Raw genomic sequence first — 22,950 nt, forward strand, 5'->3', positions numbered from 1 at the left:
TTGACTGGCCATGCTGCTGAAATAACTAAAAATAACATGTTAGATTTAAAAATATTTTTAATAGGGATATATTTGGCCTACAACATTGTGTCACAAAGTTTAAGGTGTGCAACATATTGATTTGGTACATTTATATTGCAATGTGATTGTCATAGTGTTAGCCAGCACCTCTATGGTGTCACATAATTATAACTTCTTCCAGTGTTAGAATCAATTAAGATCTAACCTTTTAGCAAGTTTCATGTTTATAATACAGTTTTATTGTATATAATCATTGTATTGTGTATTAGTCTCCAGGACTTACTTATCTACTAGTTGCAAGTTTGTACCTTAACGTCTCTCTCATTCCTCCACCTGTGGCCCTTGGTCAACACCATTTACTCTCTGCTTTTCCAATTTCCCATGTCATACAGTATTTGTCTTTCTCTGTCTGACCTATCTCACTTCGCATAATGTCCTCAAGGCAAGGTCCATCCGTGTTGTTGCAAATCGCAGAATGTCCTTTTTTTCTCATAGCTAAATAGTATTTCATTGTATATATGTACCACATCTTTTCTCATTCATCTGTTGATGAGCACTTAGGTTGTTTGTATATCTTGGCTATTGTGAATAATGCTGCAATAAACATGGAAGTGCGTATGTCTCTTCAGTTAGCTGTTTTCATTTTCTTTGGATGTATACCCAGACGTGAGATTACTGGATCATTAGATAAAATATATTTTTAAAAACTTTTAAATGCATTGATGAACCGGCAAGGAAGAAAGGAATAGTTAAGCCAAAATTGAAGGCAGAAACAGAGTTTATGTGGAGCACTTAAATTGCGTTTCAGCCTAAACACTTTTGTAGGACTGAATCCAACAGTGTGTGTGTGGAGAGAGTGTGTGTAAATTAGGCTTATGCCAGAAATATGAGGGTTGCTTAACATTAGAAAGTCTATAGATGTAATTATTTGCCACATCAACAGCATTAATGATTAAGGGGGAAAATCCGTATGATCATGTCAGTTGCTGTGTTGGGGGTTGGAGCCCGAGCCTGGTGAGGCGGGCCCCTCACAGGGGGCTGCCTGGCTCAGCGATGGAGGTGAGGAGTGAGTCCATTTGGCATTTGGACTGAGTCCAGTGAGCATCTGTGTGAGGGAGTATGTGGTGGGAAATTGTTACATATATGGAAGTGATCAAATACATAAATATGTTATGAATAAAGGGAGCCAGGCTTCTCACTGTGGAAGAAGGGATTTACAAATATGGAAAGGGAAAAAAACAAGAATGAATTTGTGGTTTTGGATTAGAACTGAATTCATTGGTGTAGACTTGTGGTCTTCCTCATATATAGGTAGAGAGGGAAATACATATATTTGTAAATTGGTGTATGTGTATACATTCACGTATTCCCTGACAACTCCCCTGTATGTTTCCTAGAACTGCTCCAACAAATTACCACAAACTGGGTGGTTAAAAGGACAGAAATTTATCCTCTCACAGTTCTGGAGGCTAATCAAGGTGTTGGCAGAGCCAGGCTCTCCAAAGGTTCTATGCAGGATCCTTCCTTACCTCTTCCTAGCTTCCACCCATTGTTGGCAGCGATCCTTGACATTCCTTGGCTCCTAAGCAGACTCTGATCTCTGCCTCCATTGTCACATGGTGTTCTCTTTGTGTGTCTGTCCCCCGTGTCTTCACATGGCCTCCTTATAAGGGTGCCAGTCATTGGATTTACCAAAGCCCAATCCAGCATGACCTCATTTTAACTTGATTACATCTGCAAAGACCTTATTTCCAAATAAAGTCACATTCAGATGTACTAGGGATTCGGATTTCAACATATCTTTTGGAGTGGGGGGAAACAGAATTCAACTCATAACCATGACCACACCTGGCATCCAGCTCTTGCCTTCTAAATACCATCCTCCACTAAAAAGGAATCGGCCCTCCTTGGAGAAATGGCTGATTCTAGGTCTGGATCAGGGAAAGTGCAAAATAAACCTGGAAAATCTTGTAGGAAAAAGTAAAGATGTGGCCTAAGAATTATGGGGACATGACAAAAGACACAGGAGCTGGCTCGAGGGGCCCTACTGGCTCTACAGTTTGAACATCAAAATAAACAGTGACAGTAAAGGATTACAATTCATTGAGTAAAATAAGAAATCATGGGTCCACACAGATATAAATAAACTAATAAATTAAGTTTGACAAGGTACAGGGTATTTACATCATTTCAAATTACACCCCACAAAATGCTTACTAATTACCATGGGGAAAAGGGTAACTTTACGGCTGGAGACCTCTGGCTGAACCACCTTAATCAAGTGATCAAAGCGAACATCACCAGTAATGGGTCAAATCTAAATCATGTGCAGCCTGAGAGGATGCCAGGAGAACAGATCATCCTCAAGATTCCTGCCAAAGATCACAGCCTGAATTTAACCATGAAGGAATGTCACACAAACCCAAACTGGTGGACACCCTTCAAAATTATTGACCTGTAATTTTCAAAATCATCAAGGTCATGACAGTCAAGAAAGGACAGAGGGGATTTTCCAGACCACAGCGACTGCCTCAGACATGAAGACTCAACATCAGCACACGATGCTGAGCTGGACCATTTCACTATCGAGAACTTCATGAGAACAGCTGGTGCAACTTGAAAAGATCTGAGGACTCGATGGCAGTGATGGGTCAGTGTTAGCGTCCTGATTTGGATGTTTGTCTTGTGGTGACATAGGAAAATCTCCTTGTTTGCAGGAAACAAGACTCCAAAGTATTTGGAGGTGATGAGGCTTCCTGTTGGCAACTTGCTTTCAAATGATTTAGGGGGAAAAAGGCATTTGTACAGTACTTGCAGTTCTTTTGTGAAGTTTTAAATTATTTTTTAAAAACCCAACAAATGTTTAAAATACCATTTATGTAGCCTCATATACTTAGGGAGAAATCTTTTTTTTTTTTTAAACTTAGGGAGAAATCTAACAAAAGAAAATCAAAACTTCTATAAAGGAAAATCTGAGGCAAAAGTAAACCTTATACTATTTAGGAATTATATGGGAAAACTGAAAAAAAAATCAAAGAAACAATGTACACCGGATTCAGGATAGTGGTAACCCCTGGGGTGGGGGAGAAGGTGATGTTGTGGGGAGGACACACAGGGGCCTCAGGGGGTCAGTGACGTTTCATTTTTTCAAACAAAGGTGTTTGTTATTGTGCTTTATAATTCATGCACACATATTACATGTATTTTTCTTATATAGCAAATATTTCACAGTAAAGAAAAATATATGTGTTATTATTACATGTATAATAGAAAAATAAACTATATATATATAATCATGTATGTAAAATGTGTATGCATACATGTTTATAAAATGTATACAGAAAGGACTAGAAAGATACCCACTAACAAAAGCAAAATGCCTTACAAATTTATGTTGAGCACGTGTCAAATTGTATTAAGCTGCTGAAAAGGGAAAACAGGAAGGAAAAAAGTATGCCAATCTGGTAGAAAGTTGCCGCTGTGAGATGACAAAATTCATGGATAACTGGGAGCCTCAAGAACTTTTGACACTGAAGGAAGAAAGGGCGGGCTTCAGAATGAAGAAAGATTAAGACAGCTGAAAAGCTTCTGTACTGTTCAGTGATTCATCTTCTCCATAAATCTTCAAATTCTCTCACCAGTGGCATCCTCAAGTGTATGGTTCTCTTTTTTTTTTCCGGTTCTTTTTATTTTGATACAAAGAAAGCATTTCATTTAAAATGTAAATGTTTGGAACGTACCACCATTTTTGTAATTCTCTGTGGCATTTCTTCTTTTACCACATCAGAAGCTTTAAAAAAAAAAAAAAAAAAAGGAAGTAGCCCAGGCCCCCCTTGTCTTCCAAGCTGCTCTCACTAGAACTTTTGTTTCTGATCTGCTCCCACTTTTTACTGGCTGAAAATTATTTATCTGCAGGGTTGTGGAAGTCGATGATGTGGACATCAAAGATCACAGCAGAGCCAGGGATCTTGTCTCCTGGGGCCAGAATGGGGGCGTGGATCAGCTCGGAGCCTAGGAGGAGCTGCTCAGGCCTCCATGGAGGCCCCAGACCTTCCCTGCCAGGGGGTTAAGTGAGGATGGGATGGGATATTTGTCTAGTCCCCTCTTCTAATATACTCTGGGGGATGGGCAGGCAGTGGAGGGGAGGGAGGGCATGCCAGTTAGAAAGCCCTTTATGTACACCTTGGAACATCTCAATAATTTACCCTGTTGAGCTATGTGATTAGTCCCATTTTACAAGTGAGCACACTGAGGCTTCCAGCAAAGCTAGGTCTCAAGTCCAGGCGTCTTTGCTTCTAGGGCTATGATGTTTCTGGTCTCCTGTAACCACCCTCCCTCCCCAAACTCAGGAGTCCGCTGCCCTTCTCCAGTGTGGAAGGGGGAAGTGGGAGACTGCCCTGGAGAAAAGGATGGCGCACTTATGGCAGAAGTTGGGTGAGGGGGCCAGTTTTTGTGATGAGAGGGTCAGAGCAGCGGCTGGAATCCCCCCACCTAGGGGAGGTCAGGAGGAGCTGAGGTGCTGGCTTTGGGATCAGGGAACAAGCCTACCAGTCCTGTTCTCCCCGTAGGCGAGGTGGCGGCTGGGGGGGGTGGTTGGGGGGTGGGTGATGGTGATCCAGGCACCAGCCCTTTAGCCTGTGGTCCATCCCGGGGATGATGTAACCCTGCCCCACATAGATATTTATTGTAGGTGTCGTTGCGGGAGTAGCTGCAATACAAGGTGGGGAGGCCAGCAAGGGAGTCACAGGGGTCCTGCCTTTCCCAGCAGTTCAGAGCCGCCCCCAACTGCTGCCTGGGGCAAACTCACACCTGGTACTTCCCTCTTGCCTCAGCTTCTCTCTTGTCCTCTCAACCCCCACCGTCCTCCTCAGAACCCTGGAATCAAAGAGGGTGCCGTCTATCAGGGAGGCGTTGTAGTGGTAACGCATGAAGTCCCCGGCTACGGCTCTCCAGATGCAGCCAAGCGGCAGCTCCAGCATCTCCAGCTGGATGGTGTCCTTTGGGTTGTGGACATCAATCAGTAGGATATGGAAGACCAGGGAGGCCTGCGGGGGGATCACAGTCCCTGGGGAAGGGACAGGCTTGAACCATCCAAATGGAGAGCAAAGCCGGGCTTCTTCCCAACTCAGGGAGGTCTACGTGAGCGCCATGCAAAAAGGTGCTAAGCCTGCTTTCCTGAGTCCTTTCCCACCCATCAGCAGCCCTGGTTCTTGCCCTGTGAGGCCGGAGCTAAGGCTTCCCCAGGACCACCACTTGCCCATACTGAGCCTTTGTGTGAATCAGAATGAAGCACCCCTTCTTAATGAGATGATCACCAAGTACTAGGTTTCATGCCTGTTTGCCTCCTTGGCTAGATGTCCTTGCGTACAGCCTGAGTAACTGTATATGGCCGCCCACTTCTAGAGAACCCCTGCGCTCCTGGCTGCCCTCACCATAGCCTTTCGCGCCATAGGCCAGGAACGGAGGGATGATGCTCTTCCTTCTCTCTCCTGGACGCATGCCCAGCAGCCCCTGATCCATGCCCTTAATCAGCCATCCAGAGCCCACGTAGGTGTCATAAGTGCCGCCCCTATTGTAGCTGCAAAGAGTGAGGTAGAGGTGAGGCTGCTGTTGGTGGAAGAGACAGGATGGCCCCCGGACTGCCCCCTGCCTGCCACAGTCCCCAGCTCCCCAGGGCTCCCTCCAACCCTTATCTGTTGTCAAAGGCGGTGCCATCCAGCAGCATGCCGTTGTAGTGGTAGCGGACAAAGTCACTGTCCTGGACCATGCGGGGGCAGTGGCGTGGGCGCAGCAAGGTGCTCACCTGCATGGTGTCCGCCTTGTCCCACACATCCAGCAGGACCACGTCAAAGCAGAGGGTGGCGTCCAGGGGAATGAGCCCCCCTGTGTTTGATGCAGCCCTCAGTGTTGGGGGGTGGAGTGGCGGTCTGAACATCCCGCTAGGCCATCCATTCCCCCGCCCCAGCGGAGTCAAGCTAGGATCCCAGCTGGGGCCCTCTTATTTCCCTTCCTCCTGCCCCAGGGGCTGAGAGACCAAAATTTAGGTCCCAGACCTGCTGCTATTCATACTTGGAAAGTCACTGTCCCTCTCTGAGCTTCATTTTCCTAGGGTCCTTGCTTCTGCCCCCTGGCCTCCTGCATCCCCCTGCCTGGGCCCCAGCCCTTCTCACCCATGCCGATGCTGCCATAGCCCAGGTGCAGAGGCACAATAAGGCGTCACCACTCATTGGCACACATGCCCATGAGGCCTCAGTCTATGCCGGTGACGAGGTGCCCCACGCCCACCACGATGGCAACCAAGGTGTGGTGGTCATAGCTGGAGAGGGAGGGGATAGATAGGATACAGTGGCCTCTGCTCATGGTCGCATACATCCACAGGTGCTCACACACACAGTCTCCCTCCCTATACATAGGTGTAGATCCACAGGATCCTCATCTCCTCTTCAAGCCTCTGTCCTTGGTGGGCCACAAGCTCTGCCTTAATAGGATGGGCTGCTACAAAAGGAAGTCCCGGAGCAGGGGTGGGCATGGGAGCAGGTGGTCACGGGAGCAGTCTGCTGCTGCTGTCTGCTGACTGCAAGAAGGTGGTACGTTCAGCCGCAGGGGAAGAGGAACAGTGATTGAGCACGCAAACGATAAGCCAATGAAACGCTTGGTGTTCTGCATTTATTATCTTATTTAATTCTCTCCCTTGTGAGGTGAGCATTATTGATTTCATTTTTCTTATGAGAAAAATTGAGACTAGGGAGGCCAGGGACTTGCCCAAGGTCACACAACTAACATGTGGTCTGTTGAACGCCAAAGCCCATGTATGGGCTCCTGCACCATCAATTCACCGAGGAAGGGAAGGGGAAGCACAGGGGGCTGGGGATAGGTTTTCAATTAAAAAAAATGCTCTGATTTCATTCTTTTACATCTAGCTGTCCAGTTTTCCCAGCACCACTTTTCTTTTACATTTTGCTTTTTCTTGGGAGGGGGTAGGTAATTAGGTTATTTTAATAGAGGTGCTGGGGATTGAACCTAGGACCTCGTGCATCCTCGTGCATGCTAAGCATGCGCTCTACTACTGAGCTATACCCCCACCCACTAGTTGTCAGTTTTGAAAAGGCCTGTTCTAAAATTGACATGGCTCTTATCTGTTTTTAGTTGCAATTTTCAGAAGTTAGTGAAGGATGGGAGATTGTTATTTTGATGGAAGGGGCTGTGGGTTGTGAACTGTTTTCCAAGCTCAGCACTGCATGAACTGGGCCCAGCTCTGATCCAAGAGTCCCCGACAGGGAGGTCATCCCCCAGCTTCCGATCCCTCCCCTGCTCCTTGGTGGCCACGGGCTCAGAGCGGTACTCCTGGCTACTGCCTATACTTCATTTTACCCATTGATCTGGTTGTCTGTCTGATCTGCTTCCTTCACTGTGCCGTTGTGAGAACCCGACCATGGCACAAAGTTTCTACCAGTTAAGCACTACCAGGGTTCTCCCGAGTCAAGACTGCCAGGCACTGGGTGAGGTTCACTTTCATTCATCATCTTGTTTGAGTCCTCCCATGAGCCTTAGGAATTAGGGACTCAGTTTGTTTTTAACCACTTTTTTTTTTCAGATGAGAAAAGTAAAGCTTAAAGAGGTAAAATTCCTTGTCCATGATCACAGCCTGGGTTTGAACCCAGGGTCTTGGTCTCAGGAGATCGTGTTCTTACCCAATATACTGCCTGCCTCCAAATCCACTAATTTCTGTAGGCCGAGCTGTGTGTTTTGGGGATGGGTCTAAGAGGGACCGATTTCTTGGGGTATGGTGTGAAAGCTTGTGTGTACGACTGGGACCCAAAGTTTAACTGAAGCTGGTGTGCAGACCTGCCCTGCTTCATCCAGGAAAAGTAGACTTTCCAGAGCAGACTGAAGGCCTGGCTCAGACCAGAAGCTGGTGTCTCAAATCCCGAGGCTGACAAGATGGGCAGCAGCACAGGCCTGGTAGAACTAAGGTGGAGGGAGGTGGGGGTGTGCGGGCACCCGGAGAGGGAGGCATGAAAACTCTCTAAGGAGCCCAGGGTGGCGTGTGTGACCGTGTGACATGTAGCCAGACAGGATTCCTACACCAGGCTATCCTGGAACCCTCCTGCTGTCTTATCCTGCCCACCTGCTTTACCCCACCCATTGCTCAAAACCCCCACCAAAAAAAATTCTACTTATTCCTTCTTCTCTAAAGGCAAAGGCAGTGAAACCTGCGGCTGGAGCCAGAAAGGGAATCAGGGTGGATGGAAAGGTGGAAAGACTTGAGACCAGTGTCAAATTCACACACAGCAGCCCTTCCCCCAGCTATGAACCAGAAACCACCCCCTTTCATGTCTTTAAGTAAAGCACTGGTAAGTAGAGCAGTTCACCTTGATTATCAAGCACTTTGGGGGACATAGGAAGCTTGTGCGAAAGAAATTGGGGTCCTTTGATAGGCGAAGGTTTGCGATTGAGGGCAGGCATGTCTTTGGGGAGATGGCTGTCTAGGACTCCCCCCCTCAGCCTGCAGTGTTTGGGGCTGAGGGAAGGGAAATGGTGAATCTGGGGGCACCCAAACCGTTACCTCGAGTCAAACTTCTTGCCATCCTCTAAAGTGCTGGGTAGTGGTAGCAGACAAAATCCCACATCTGCACCTCCGGGCGACAGGCCCTGGGGATGTAGTAGCTCTCGAGAACCACTTCTTCCAGAGGGGAGCTGGCCGGGCTGGTGCAGCCCAGCCCCCTCCCCACGGCCTGCACCAGCAGCAGCAGCAGCAGCAGCAGCAGCAAGGGCAGTAAGGGGGAGCCGGAGGAGGGTGTGGCTGGGGGCCCCCTCCCGGACCGTGGTGCCTGGAGCTGGGAAGGCCGGCAGTAAGGGTGAAGAGAGTCGCCGCTGCCAGACTCCTTTTCCCCCTCCTCCTCCCAGAGCTGGCTCTCCTTCTTCCTGTTCTCCATCCCCACCCGCGCCCTGGCTGGTCCACGTAGAATGGGGTCTGGGGAGACTGAGCTGGTGGGGTGGGGGAGGGGGAGTGGAATAGCGGGACAAGGCCAGGCTGATAGTGTTGGAGTCGGAGGAAAGAACCACATCGAACTCCTAAAGCCAGCGAAGGCATCTCTTCTTTGGCTGGCCACCCCAAGTCTAGGCCTCTCCAGGTGGCTGGTGAGGCTCCACAATCGAAGGCGTATCTTGATGCTCCCTCCCACCCCTTCTGTCCCAGGAATGGCCTCTCCAGGGACAAGCTGCTTTGTCCTGCAAAAGCTGGACTGCTAGAGGATTTTCTGACGTGGGGATGGAGACCGAGTGGGAGGTGGCGGGAGTGGAGGGTGTGCAGGGTAAAACCAGGGGTGTGCTCCCCCTGGCCCCGGCTGGGGGGCACTTGGAATGACCTCTTCAGGGCTGAGGGTGGAGCGTGAGCAGAAAGACCGCTGTGATGGAAGGAAGACAAGGTTCCAGGGCTTGGGTAAAGTAGAGGGAGGTGGGACTTCCCTCAATTTCTTGGTCTTAAGGTGGAGGGGGCGGTGGTGTGGTCTTCGTGTGGGAGGGGCCTTCTGGGCTCCGCACCCCTGCGGCAAGCTTCCCGCACCCACTCACCATCTGCCAAGGGAAAGACCCCCAAGGACAGGAGGTCAGGGACTCAGGACACTCTAGGGCTTTCTGAAAAGAAAGGAGACGCCGCTCTCAGCCCCTCGGGGACCCTGACCCAAGCCACCGCTCCGTTTTGCTGACCCCAATGCCCGGCGCTAAGACCCAGCGGGCGCGCCGGCCAGCCCGGGTCTCTGAGTCGGCCCGCCCGGCGGGGACGCCAGCTGGGCGGGGAGAGCCAGCCTGCGCCGAGCGGGCAGCGGAGGGGGCATGGCTCGTGGGGTTCCGGGGCTTCCCGCCCGAGGACCTGATGCCCCTGGCCGCGGCCTACGGGCACGCGCTGGAGCAGGATGGGGGCTAGGGCTGGCGCGAGAGCGCGCGCTACCTCGAGGCGGCGCTCCGGCTGCACCGGCTGCTGCGGGACAGCGAGGCCTTCTGCCACGCCAACTGCGGCGGCCCCGCGCGCCCAGGGCCCGCGCCCCCCAGGCCCGACAGCGGCGGCGGTGAGTGGGCCCGGGGGTTGTGGCTCTTCGGCCACGTCCCGGAGCGCGCCGCCTGCCTGCAGCGCTGCAAGCTTTCTCTGCCCGCCTTCCAGGTGCCCTACCCTCCAGGCCAGCTGCTGCACGACTTCCAGAGCCGCCTGCCCTACCAGTACCTGCACTACCCACAGTTCAAGGTGAGCGCCCTGCCAGCGCCGGCCACCCCGTCGGGTTGGGAGGAGCGCAGCTCCCACCCAGCACCCCGACCGCCCAGTCCTCCCGCGCGCTCTGGGCTGCGGGCTCCGGCCCTGCTGACCGGATCTGGCCCCTCTGACCGGCTCTGTCCCCGCTGACCGGCTCTATCCCTACTCCGCAGGCTAACCGGCTAGAGAAGGCGGTGGCCACGACCTACAGCTTCAGAGGAACCCGAAGCATGAGCTCACCACCAAGTATCTCAACTACTACCGGGGGCTGCTGGACGCCGCAGAGGAGCCCCTCACGGACTTGGAGGCCCAGCCCTACGAGGCCGTCTTCCTCTGGGCTGTGAGGCTCTACAACAGCGGGGTTTCCGCAGCAGCACGGAGGACATGGAGCGGGCCCTGGCTGAGTACCTGGCCATGTCTGGCTGGCTGTGAGGGGGCCCATGAGCAGGTGGACTTCAGGGACTTCTATCCAGCCATAGCAGGTATCCCCTCACCCAAACTCCTGTGGGCATCCCTCTCACCCACAGGCCCTGCTTCCCAGATTTCCTAAGTTCCCTTAACACAGATACTCATTCCATACACATTTATGGAGCCCCTACTAAGTGCTTGGGAGGCAGACCGGAATAAGATGTTATGCCGGCGGCCGGCAGGGCCTTTAGAGGCTAACAGATCACCTACCACTGGGCGCAGAGGGCTACAGTGGGGAGTGTCCAAAGTGCTGGGCATCAGTGCAGAGAGGATGTGATATCCCAAAAGGGTTTGGGGGAGGTTGGGATCATAGGCCTTACAGGCAGAGGGCAGTGCAGGTGCCAAGGTGCTGAGGTGGGAAACAGCCCAGCAGGTGTGTGCAGAAAGCATTTTGTGGCCAGAAATCACACCTGGGGATTCCGAAAGGCAGAGTCCCTCAGCAAGGGCGGAAAGGACGGTCCTGAGGTTCTCTCACTGGGTTTCAGTCCTGCTTCCAAACCTCACCTGTCATTCTCCCAGAATGCCCTGGCTTCCTCTGGCTTGGGGGTGGCAGGTGAGCTGTGGGGGTGGTGAGTCAGCCCAGCCCACAGCAGTCTTCCTCAGCGTCACTTGTCACTTTACACACATTATCTCATGCCATCAGGAAGCAGAGCTGGGATTGGAAGTCATCTCTGTCATTCACATCATTGGATGTAGATGGAGCTGGTCAGCACACCAGCTCCTCACTGCTGCCACCCACCCCCACCAGATCTCTTTGCAGAATCTCTGCAGTGCAAGGTGGACTGTGAGGCCAACTTGACCCCCAACGTGGGCGGCTACTTTGTGGAAAAGTTTGTGGCCACCATGTATCACTACCTGCAGTTCGCCTACTACAGATGTGAGCCTCCTGGCGGGCTTGGGGCAGGGGAGAGCGCTGCGTGGGGAGTCATGCAGAGTCATGGGGCACTGTCCCTCAGAATTGAGGACCCTGGGTGATTGGAGGGAAGGCTAGAGGTTGTGGGGCAGGTGAGAGCCTTGTGGGAGGGAACAGAGAGCAGCCTCAGGGGAGAATTCCAGGGCCTCTTGGGTAAATGACTAGATAGCAACAATTGCGTAGCGCCTGACAGTTACAAAGCCCTGCTACATCTGTTTACCTCACTTGATCCTCTCACAAACTGCCAATAGCTGACATTACTGTGCCCATTTTTTCAGATGAGGAAACTGAGGCTCATACAGGGCAAGGGGCCATTAGTCACATGGCCAATAAAAAGTAACACCAGGACTCAAGGTTCTCCTCATTGGAGGGAGAGTCTGGCATCAGCTGGGGCTCAGATGGCCAATCTCCAGGGTCTCTGCAAGCAGAGATGCCCAGATTCAGACAGAGGCTGGAGCTGGAGTGGAGGAGCTGAAGACCAAGAGGCCAGCCGACCCTTTGTGGGTCCAGTTGGCTAAGAGGTTGAGGGCTGGGCCACTGGCCTCTGATTTCCCAGTACCCTCATCCTCCAGCTGTGTGAGCTGGAGCAGTTGACCTAACCTTTCTATGCCTCAGATTTCTTGCCCGTAAAACGGGGATAACAATAACAGTGAAGCTTAAATGAGCTACACGGAGCATAGGAGAAGTGCCCAATACAGTCTGGCTTGCGTTATTATTGGGTGGGGTGAGGGGCTCAACAGATATTCTGGGAGGCGGCTGGGGAGCCAGGGGCACTGGACTAAATTGGGAGGTAGGGGTGGGTTAGGTGAGGGTTATCCCTGAAGGTGGGGAAGTGCCAGGGCCACTCCTCCCTCCTGTCCTGCCTGCAGTGAAGGACGTGCGCCAGGCTGCCCCGCAGTGCCGTCAGCTACATGCTCTTCGACCCGGGAGACAGCGTCATGCAGCAGAAGCTGGTGTATTACTGCTTCTACAGGGCTCGCTGGGGCCTGGAGGGGGAGGACTTCCACCCCAGGGAGGTGGGCATCGGGACATATGATTTGATAAATTATCCTGGCTTCCTCCAAAGGCAGGATGGGAGAAGAAAAGAATTAATATGGTTTGTGGTTGGAATCCTGGGTTCAAACCCAGCCCCACTAGCTGTGTGGTCCTGGAAACACTGCGGCCCTTTCTGAGTCTGTTGCCTCACCTGCAAAATGGGGGTGGTGTTGCCTGCCTGACCAGCACAGTGCCTGGGAAGTGGGAGGTAAAAAAATACCTGTCTATTCCTGCCTCCTCCCCTTCCCACCCTCGTCATCCTCACTGCTGGCCTTTGCCCTTCTTCCCCAGGGACCCCCTAACCTGGACCAACTGAGGAAGCTCCTTGGGAGTCCAGGGCAAGACTGGCAAATATGGTATACATGGTGCCACTCCCAATTTCCTTGTCAGTGGCAGATAGTGCTGATTGATCAAGGCATTCTTTTCAACTGAGCCCTCAGAATCCTTCTTAACCTTCAGCAGGTATGGTTTTTTGATCAGCATGGAAATTGATACCTGTTCCTGGGTCCTTGAGCTGGAAAAGGGCCACAGGACCCAGATCTTAGGAGCTCTGGCTCGTCCACCATCTGGCAGCAAGGCCCAGCTCGCCTCACTTCCCTTCACTCCACCCAGGAGGTCATGCTTTACCACGACCAGACAGCTGAGCTGCTGGAGCTGCTGGAGCTGCTGGACTTTGCACACATATACCTGCAGGCCCCCTGCAGGTGGCCCCCTGCCCTATGGGGCTGAATGGTGATAGAGACCTGTTGGTCCTCTTCCTGGGGCTCCTGTGCTAAAGCTCAGCCCCAGCCCCTGGCAGTCAGCTGCTGTGAAGCAGAGAGATTTCACCTGTCCCTTATTTACACCTGCCCTTCTCTCCCCACTTTGTGTTCTCTTGTCCCCCCTTCTGTCCATGTCTAAATCTTGCTTCTCCTGGACTCAGCTCAGGTTGGCACCTCCTCCAGGAAGCCCTTGCAGCCTGTCCTGACTCTGTCTTCTGGGCTTGCAGTACCTCCCTGCACTGGAGTTATTTGCAGTCCTCATCCATCTCACCCACCCCTTTCTCCACCCAGCCTCCTAGAGGACTGTGCTCCCGGACAGGGAACCAGGGTATTCCCAGCTCTCCCACAGGACCTGGCACAGAGCTGGGGCTCAGAAACTGAGTCTGAATGAACCAGTGAGTGGGTGAATGAATGAATGAACTCAGGAAGGAAGGACCACAGTGTGTCATTACGTGGATTGAGAACCTGAATTCTCTGAGGTGTTGCTGCTCAGCGTGCTATTTATCCATTCCCTCCTTTGTTCATGCACCCATGCCCCCTCATCAAACACAGGGGCCGGGTCTGCGCTGGAAGCAGCCAGGCTTTGGTGCTAGCCAGTCTTGGCTCTACCACCTCCCAGCTAGGCAACCTCCAGGCAAGCAGTAGGTAACCCTAGGACTTCCGTTTCTTCACCCATTGAATGGGGAGAATAATGCCCATCTCACACTGTTGTGCTGAGACTCAAATGAGATCGATTACATAAAGCACTTAGTATAAAGCTGGCACATAGTAGGTGCTCAACTGACTGTTACTTGCTGCCTGCTGTTTGCCAGACACCGTGCTTGGGCCAAGGATAAATTTATGAAAGGCACAGTGCCTTGCCCAAGCAGCTCACTGATGCATGAATCACTGTGAAATGGGAGAGGCCATCACAGGACCCTGGAGGAGGCCTCCAGACCCAGCCAGGGTCATCAACAAGGACTGCATCCTGGAGCTGATGCCTGGCATTGGAGGGATAAACAAGAGCTATCCAAAGTGTTCCTGGCTGGGAAACAGCATGAGCAGACAGTATTCAAGGTCTAGCAGTAGTCCCCGGGTATTTATGCTGAAAAGGTGGGCTGTAGAGAGGGCAATGCTTACAATAACTCTGAATCTCTGCCAGTGGAGCGATTCACACATCAGTTCAAGGAGGGGGCAATTAGGGAACAGGACTTTGGGAGAAATCCTCAGATCATTCCTGTGTGAGATCTTGAGGCTGGGAAGGAGGGGCTTTGGGGACTGTGATGGGATGGGAGGGCCCCTTGGCCAGGCAGCAGGCCCACCTGGGTTTGTGCCTGCTGTGACCTGGTTTCTCCTAGATGGAGGTGGAGGAGACAGAGCCGCCCATGGAGCCTGAGGAGCCTCCATCTGATGCTGAGTTTGAGGGGAAGGCGACTACGAGGAGAGCATCTATGCTGACTGGTGGCAGGAGCCGGATGCCGAGAGTGTTGGGGCTGAGGCTGGTCAGTGAGTTGATCCTGGTGGAGGGGTGGGAATGCAGCCTGGGATGGAGTTTGGAGACAGAGGGATCCATGCCCCAGGATGCAGAAGCTGTGGAGCAGGTGTAACCGGTGTTGGCATGTCTCCTCTGGGGACTTCTGGCCTGTCAGCAACCCCTGTCCCTCTTGGTGGAGGGGGTGACATCTTTCCTGGAGCAGGGACCAACTGAGACCTGTTCTTGGGGAGCCTCACTGCTCCCTGCCCCATCTCCCCTGAGGACAGCACCCAGACACCTGTTGGGAATGGGGTGGGGGGCTAATCCCAATGCTCTCTCCTTTCATTGTCAGAGCCAGAGCCTGAACTACAGAGGGCCCCCCTGCACCCCTCAAGAGCTTGGGAAGCCTGGCCCAGTGGCACCACCTTCACCAGCCTGGGCAGCAACAAGAACTGTTTATTAAACATGTAAAATGGACATAGCTGACCAGGCCACATCCTGTCCCACCTGGGAGCACTGCTCCGCATGTAATGGAGGAGAACAAATCTGACTCTATTGGATCTGTTCCTTTAGCTTTAATCACGGTGCCCTGATTTCTAGGTTTAGTCTTGCTAGCTCTGCACCTTTTGTAAAAACAGTGTTGCCTTTAGCCTGAAATATACAGGAGAGCCTATTCTCAGGGCTCTGACCTTAAAGAATGTTAGCACTTCTGCACTTATGTAGAGATGGCAAGTTGCAAAAAATGGGTGTGTGTGTGTGTGTGTGTGTGTGTGTCTCCCAACTTATTGGCCTGTCGTGCGGCAAGCAGAACGAGTTTGGGCTCAGTAACACCCAGACCCCTCCTGCCTGTTTCTGGGTGTCTGGACCACAGGATGATGGTGCTGCAGCTGCTGACAGCCTGCCCTCCTCCCCATGTCCCCCAACCCAGACAGTCTCCTGAAGGAGAAGAGCCCAGCTCTTCCTAGTTGGGGTCTCAGCCTGAATTGGAGAGACAGCAGAGGGGCAGCTGGCATCAGAAGAGCACTGAACCAGGAGTCCAGCAGTTCCTGGCACACTGGCAGTGGGTGCTCAATAAACATTTCTTGTTTGGAGAATCGCAGCACTGGGGTCTGGTCTCCCCTGGGTGGAATGGTGAGGATGCAGGTTCTTCCCTCCCTCTACACCCGTCTCCTCTCATCAATAAATGCGGAGGCAGGCGAGGGGCCACAGTTTGACCTCTAAACTGGGTGTTTGTGAACTGTGGAGCAGCAGCCTGAAATTGCAGCCCGCCGCCAGGGGGCGTGAGGATGCAGTTCTGCCGGAGTCCTGGGAAGATGGTGGTTTCAGATTTCTAAGCTGAGATGTCCTATATTTTCCTAGTTCAGTATTGCCTCCCTCAGGGACTGTGGGGTGGGGGCCGAGAACATTTACTTTCGGTTTTCACTTTCCAAGCATTTACTGACCCAGTTTCCTTCCAGTTAGAGCGAGCATGCCGTGCCCTGTCCTGCCCTCTCTGCCCATTCTCCTATTCATTCCACAGTAGGGAACCGGGCCCTCTCAGGACCCAGAAGAGCCCTAGGGCTATGGCTTGATAACAGGAGACTTTGTAGTGGCAGTGGGACTGCGAGACTGTCTTGCTCAATCTTGCACTGCTTCTTGAGGGCAGAGAGTATGGAGGTGGGGCGAGGGTGATGCCAGGTGGCTACCACCCAGTCCCCCAACCATGTTCCAGAGTGGGCAGGTGGGGGCCAAAGGAGTCTCTCTAGGGAGGGACCCTTGGCCAAGGCCAGCTAGGTGACAGTTCTGCCCCACTGTCCACGTTTCTGGTCTCCCAGGGGCAGGGTGGTAGAGGAGGCTTCTCCTACCAGCGGATGGAGCTGAAGCTGGTAAGCCCAGTTCTCACCATCCACACCCCTACCCAGATGCGCTTGGTAACCTGATCTGGGTCCTGCCCATCTCTGTGCCCAGGAGGACTCCCTGCCCAACCCCATGCCCTTCCCTGGGCCTCTGGGGAAGGAAAGCCAGAGTCTGAGTCTGGAGCACGAGCGGGTCAAGGATGGGGGCGTTGGTGATCTCACTCTTCCCTCCCTCCCATAGGTGGGTCTGCAGTGGTGGCGTCTCCAGAGAGCTCTTAGGTGCCAGGCTGGCCCTGCCCTAGCCCAGCACTCTCACGCTGCTGTGTTGTCAGCTTCCCCCAAGCCCCGCCCCCTGTTTCTGGGAGGGGCTGGCCTTGGTGGGGTGGGGAGCGGGGACGTGCTAGAGCATGCCTGCATGAGTAGGAGCTTTGGAATCTGGACGGCTGGGTGTGAGTCTGAAAGCGCCTATGTGCAGGAGTGAGGAGGGCTGTGGGCTTGTGTCTTGGGGCGATGTGCGGGTCTGGATGTGAGCTTGAGCCTGCGTGCACACGTCTAAGAATGTCCATGGCAGCGTCCTGGGCGACTGAGTGTGTTTGCGCATGCATCCTGGAGGGTGCGCGCACTCCTGACTGTGATTCCAAAGGTTCCTTCACTCGCTCAGCACGTTATAAATTTGAGTGCCTACCCAAGCACCCTGCCTTCACGGAGCTTGTATTCCAACGAGGAGACAGGCAATAAACAATGTGTGGGGTGGCTTCTCAGTGGGAAGGGCGCCTGTCAGGACAGACATCTCTCCTGGCCTTTTGGGAAAGGAGGAGCAGGCAGCTGGAGGGTGGCTGACAGCTGTGTCAGCCTGTGAATGGAGTCACCCAGGCCAGGAGCAGAAAGCGAAGTGACTCAATTGACAAGCCCTCACCATCCCCCCCAACCCACTCAGAGCAGGGTGGGAGTTGCTCAGAGACCCAGGGAGACCTGCTCCAGAATACAACAATCCTAATGCTTGGGGCCCACCCTGATGGGCTCCTGAAACTCTGAGATGGAACCCTGCAGGATTTGAGGTGGGGGGGGGCGACCCAGGAATAGACATTCTCTGGAGCGGTCCTGACCCTCCTCCAGCCTCCCCCTCCACCATCACGGGCCCCTGGTATCTCGCCCTGGCCCATGCTATTTCTGGCCCTTCTATATCTGATTTCTTGTCTCCCTGTTTTCCCTTTGACATTCCATCCCCGCCCACACGCCTTGCAGTGAAGTGTGGCTGGAGCTACCTTTGTAATTAAGAGCCCTCCCCAGACCAGCCGGGCACACATCTACAGGACCAGGCCGTGCGCAGCCTCTGGTCTCAAGGCTCCTCCCCCGGACAAAGGGCGGCAAAAAATGGCAAGAGCACCCCCACCCTCACCTCAGGGGCATTGCACCGTCCTGCCCTGCTCCTGCTCCCGCTGGAGCCAGGGCTCACTCCAGCCAGAAGCATTTGGGAGGCACTTCTGCCACCGATATCCTTTTCCCAGGCCTGAAGGGGACCCCCTGAGCAAGTCCCCCTCCCCAAGCACCAGTGGGCAGGGGCAGCGGTGCAAACGGAGTTCCACGAACAGAGACCTAAACAAGTTATGAGTCAAGCTAACTGTTAAATAAGACACCTGGACCAGTATTCCTCCACAGGGACCTGAAAGGCCAGGAGAGAATTGAGAATTCTGACTCCTTCTCAGAACGTGGCAGCCTCTGGCAGCCTCTGGGAAAAACTACTCCTTGGCCTCCAGCCCTTGGGCCATCCCCTTCACACCCCTGGCTCCCCCCACGTCACACAGGGCCTCCAGCATGCGTGTAGGCACCCCAGCTCGCGTGTCCCTGGTGTGTGCGTCCCTTTCCCACAACTGCCCCTCGTCACCTCTTTGCTTGAGTGTGCACACGCCAAGTGGCGCTGCTGTCAGAACAGGAGGAAGAGCCCTAGTAAGAGACCCCCCAGGCCCCAGAAGCAGGGTCACTGCTGGGCAAGTCCCCAGAGCGTGGACTCCAGGGGGAGAGGTACGAACTCTCAGTAGGCTCGTCCCCTTGGCCCTTTGTGGAGGGGCGCAACCCCCTGGAGGACTAGAGCAGGGGCCTTCGCAAGGGCAGGACCCGGGACAGAGCCCCCCCCCGGCCCCGCCCCAATCTGAGACTGGCTCTGCCCCATCTGCCACCGGGAATGACTTCTGTTTGCGCTCTTTCCGCACTGCTGTGATGCCAGGGGAGAGCGGCTGTGTGCTGAAAAGGGACCAGCATCAGCCTGAAGTTTAGCATCGCGTCTGTTCCCCAGGTCTCCCCATATGAAGGTGGCCATCCCCTCAGGCTGCAGAGGAGGGAAGAAGGGTGTGTGTGTGTGTGTGTGTGTGTGTGTGTATCTGAGTGTGCTGGGGAGACAGCACTGACACAGCCAGCATTTGTGTATCTGGATCTGTGTCCCTGAGTGTATATCCCTAAGGTGTGAGCATGGAAGAGTGTGTGTGTGTGTGTGTGTGTGTGTGTGTGTGTGTAGTATGTGCAGATCTATATGTCTGCCTGCCACTGTCTGGGAAAGGGGACCCCACAGAGACAGGGATGATTGTGAACACACAGCAGAAACTCTTACACCTTCTTATATGGCCCAGAGGCCTCGTGGAGGATGAGAGGAAGGGAGGTGAGCAGAGGAGGGCAGCCCGGCTGCCGGTTCACCTTCCCCAGGAAGCACCTCCCCATCCTCCACCAGCTCCCCTCATTGCACCTCTCTTTGCCAATAACTCCTGTCTCTGGGATGACTTGGGAGGGGCCCCCTGGTGCCCTTTCCTTCTTGACTCTGAGGCCCCAGAAAGCTGCAAGGTTGAATTAGCCATATGTGTTCTTGGGGGCCCAAGGACTCTGTTTCCACAGAGCTCCTGGCAAGAGAAATGAGTTTAAATCACAGGGATGCGAACTGAAGCTAGACCCCAGAAGGAATTTACCAGTGTCAGGAGAAAGGAAGGGGTTAAGCCAGGCTTAGGTCTGGGAAGTGGGTGTGTGTCTGTGTGTTGTGTCTGTGTGGGGTGTGTGAAGTGGGCAGGGGAAGATGGGAGGTCAGAGAGGAAGGAAGTGAAGCCCTGGTAGGGGCAGGAGCCTAGGACTGGGGGCTCTTTTCCTCCCAAGCTGGGGACTGTGTGGCAGGGTGGCAAGAGGGTGGGTGGGGCAGGGATAAGGTGGGAAGAAAGATGCTGAGATAAACTGGAAGAGGGGGAGTGAGGGAAACAAAACAAAGGGCAGTGGCCCTGCCGTGCGGATGGTAGCTGATCAGGGATATTGACGTCTCCCTGGCCCCTTCCAGGAAGACTTCATGGATGGCACAAGCCTCGGAAGTGAGACTTTCACCATCATCTCTTTCTCTGGTGGAGACAGTCAAGAATGCTGCTGATGGACCTTCCCCCAGTCCATCTTACATGCTAGCTTTGGGAATATAAATCTTTTTTAAGGAGGGACCCTTTCTGGAACAGCCACCCCTCCAACACTGATGCACACAGAGTGACTAAGATGACACGTTTACACTTGGCTCTCTGGAAGCCCTTTGAGGGTTGGAGTCATTTTGATTTTCTGTGTCACCAGTGTCTAGTCCAGTACCTAGCATATAGCTGGTGCTCAATACTTATGTGTTGATGAATGAATATCTGTAAGACCCTTAGCACATTGTATAGCCACCAGCAGGCATTCATTTCATCAACCACAGAAAAGAAAGACCCTTGTCTATTGGGAAGCTCTGATTACTCACCCAGACTCTTCCACTACTGAGGGGTCAGCTGCCCCATTTCTTTTATGCCAGTGTTGATTTCCTTTAGATCTGCTGCCTCTGGAATTGTTTTTTTAAGTAACTCTCAGCCCTGTAACAAAGGGCTCTCCTTCAGAAGGAGATAAGGACTTGAAAATGTGGAAGCAAATAATAATAATAATAATAATAATAATAATAATAATAAATTTTTAAAAGCCTGTGGTGGGGGGTGTAGAGCTCAGTGGTAGAGTTCATGCTCAGCATGCAGGAGGTCCTGGATTCAATCCTCAGTACATCTATTAAAAACAAAAGTGGAAGCAAACTAAATGGGGGAAGAGGGCAAACAGCACGGATAAAGGAATTTAAGGGAAGAACCAGAGGGGCCAAGGGAGGACAGATTAGACTGCTGGGAATGAAGGGGATGCTGGGCGTCACTCTGCATGGAAGCCTCACTAAGTTCTGGGTCATGTGGGTGGGGAAGCAGCTGGTAAGTTGAAAGCAAGAACCAGTCTTCTTTCTCTCCACAGGGTAAAATGCAGGCTGCACTGTGCAGGCCGGCCACTCTCCTGCTGGATGACAGGATGCCACCTGGGATGAGGCAGGGGACAGGCCTGTGGTGGAGTCACTCCAGAATTCCTCTCCTCACTTTGGAATTCCTCATTTCTTCTTCCTCTTGCCTCCACTTCCTTTTATTTTCTTCCCTTCCATTTATAAATAAAACTGACCAGAGCCCCAGAAGTAGATGATGTTCTAGGACTTCCTCCTTGTTCCCATCCAGGCCCAGGCCCCTGGTTCCCTGACTGTCATTTGCAAACCAAGAAGACCCTAATGAAGAAGTATCTATATTTTGGGGATTATTAAAGCATTCCTTGTGCAAAGACTGTGTTAATTTATTCATTATTAATTCCACATGTATATGAGTACCTAACAGAGTAGGAGTGTGCTAGGGACTAGACGATAAAGCATAACTATTGTTCATGATGCGTTCATAATCTAGCTGGGGAAGCAGACACACACATGCATAATGGAGACAATGAATAGATACATACAATGAATACAATGGTAATAAAATCAATAATTATTGGTTTGAAACAGTATTAGGATTTAAGTTATTCCTCCAAAGCCAACTATTTTTGGGGAGGGTATAGCTCACGTGGTAGAGCACGTGCTTAGCATGCAGGAGGTCCTGGGTTCAATCCTCAGTACCTCCATTTAAAAAAAAATTCAATAAATAAACCAAATTACCCCCCCACCCCCCCAAAAAAAGAAGGATAAATATAATATGGCAGACAAATAGCACAAATCCAAAGCCAACTATTTTTGAAATAAGAAAGCTCTGAAATAGGCCATGGGTGGGGCTAACGGTCTGGTATATTGAGGTGGAGAAGGGAGTGGGGGGGGGAGAAATGGTGTCAGGTGCCAGGTTCGAGTGATTTGGGGGTACTTTGGGAGAATAGGCTAGAATCTAGATGATTAGAAAGGCTTCAGGATCTGCTTTGCTTAGAAGGTGCTGATGTGGAGTAAAACCTGCTTAAGGACACTGCAGAGACAGAAAAGGGACAGTTGGAGGAATGCCCTGCCCAGAGCCACCATCAATCCTATGTGACTAAACTGGGTTTTATCTTGAGCCACTCATAACCCTACTCTGAGCTTTAACTCCTTCAGCTATAAAATGAGTGATTTGACTATTCAGTGATTCCCAGACTTTTCGATTTCACAGACCAGTAAAATGTCAAAGAAAAAAAATTAAGACTGTGAAAGTTTCCAACTTTTTATTTTAATGCCTAAGTATTAATCAAAACAACTATCCTTTATCAGTATCTCTTCAGAAGACAATTTTTAGCATCAAATTGAAGGTAAGTCATACTTGTAGGATAATACAAAGGAATAGATTTCATTCTGTGAGAAAAAATTTAAACCTTGATTATATTGTCCTTTTCCCATTTTGCTGAGAACTAGTAAAAACTTCATCACAGCCCATCATGGGTCTGAAGACCATTCTTTGGAAACCTCAAGGGAGCTGTTCTGTTTCCCCAGTTACATAGCCAACTTTTAGGATGCCGAGAACAACCCTTCTCAGGCACCAGGAGCTCCACTGTCGGTGCCCTAATTGGACTAACTTTCTCTAAATTTCTCTCTCCTCACCTTGCCGCCCAACTTCTAACATCATCTGACCTCCACCAGCTCACATACATAATTTACCAAAATCACGAAGGAAAGTCAGGGAATTCTTTTTAAGGATTTCATGTTAAACAGTTGATAGCTTTAATGAGCTATACCTTGATATATTTAAAACTCATGCAAACACTCTTAGGTCAAAGGATTTCATCTTTAGTGGTCACATTCCACAGAGTTGGGAAGTTTAAACTTTTAAAGTTCTGTGGGTAGTTAATGGTAACTATCTAGTACTCCAGTCTTCTGTGGGTTTGAAAATGAAGCCAGCTGCTCTAAAGACATCTGCACCACTTGATCC

General features: G+C 51.9%; 2 pseudogenes; one reads left to right on the forward strand and one right to left on the reverse strand.

Moving 5' to 3' along the window:
* Positions 1–3,922: 3,922 nt before the first annotated feature.
* LOC140686371 (peptidyl-prolyl cis-trans isomerase FKBP10-like) lies at positions 3,923–8,838 on the reverse strand (annotated as a pseudogene).
* Positions 8,839–9,733: 895 nt separating this feature from the next.
* Positions 9,734–21,346, forward strand: LOC140686372 (endoplasmic reticulum protein SC65-like; annotated as a pseudogene).
* The last annotated feature ends 1,604 nt before the right edge of the window (positions 21,347–22,950 follow it).

Source organism: Vicugna pacos, chromosome 16 (genome assembly GCF_048564905.1).
Source record: "Vicugna pacos chromosome 16, VicPac4, whole genome shotgun sequence".
Lineage (NCBI taxonomy): Eukaryota > Metazoa > Chordata > Mammalia > Artiodactyla > Camelidae > Vicugna > Vicugna pacos.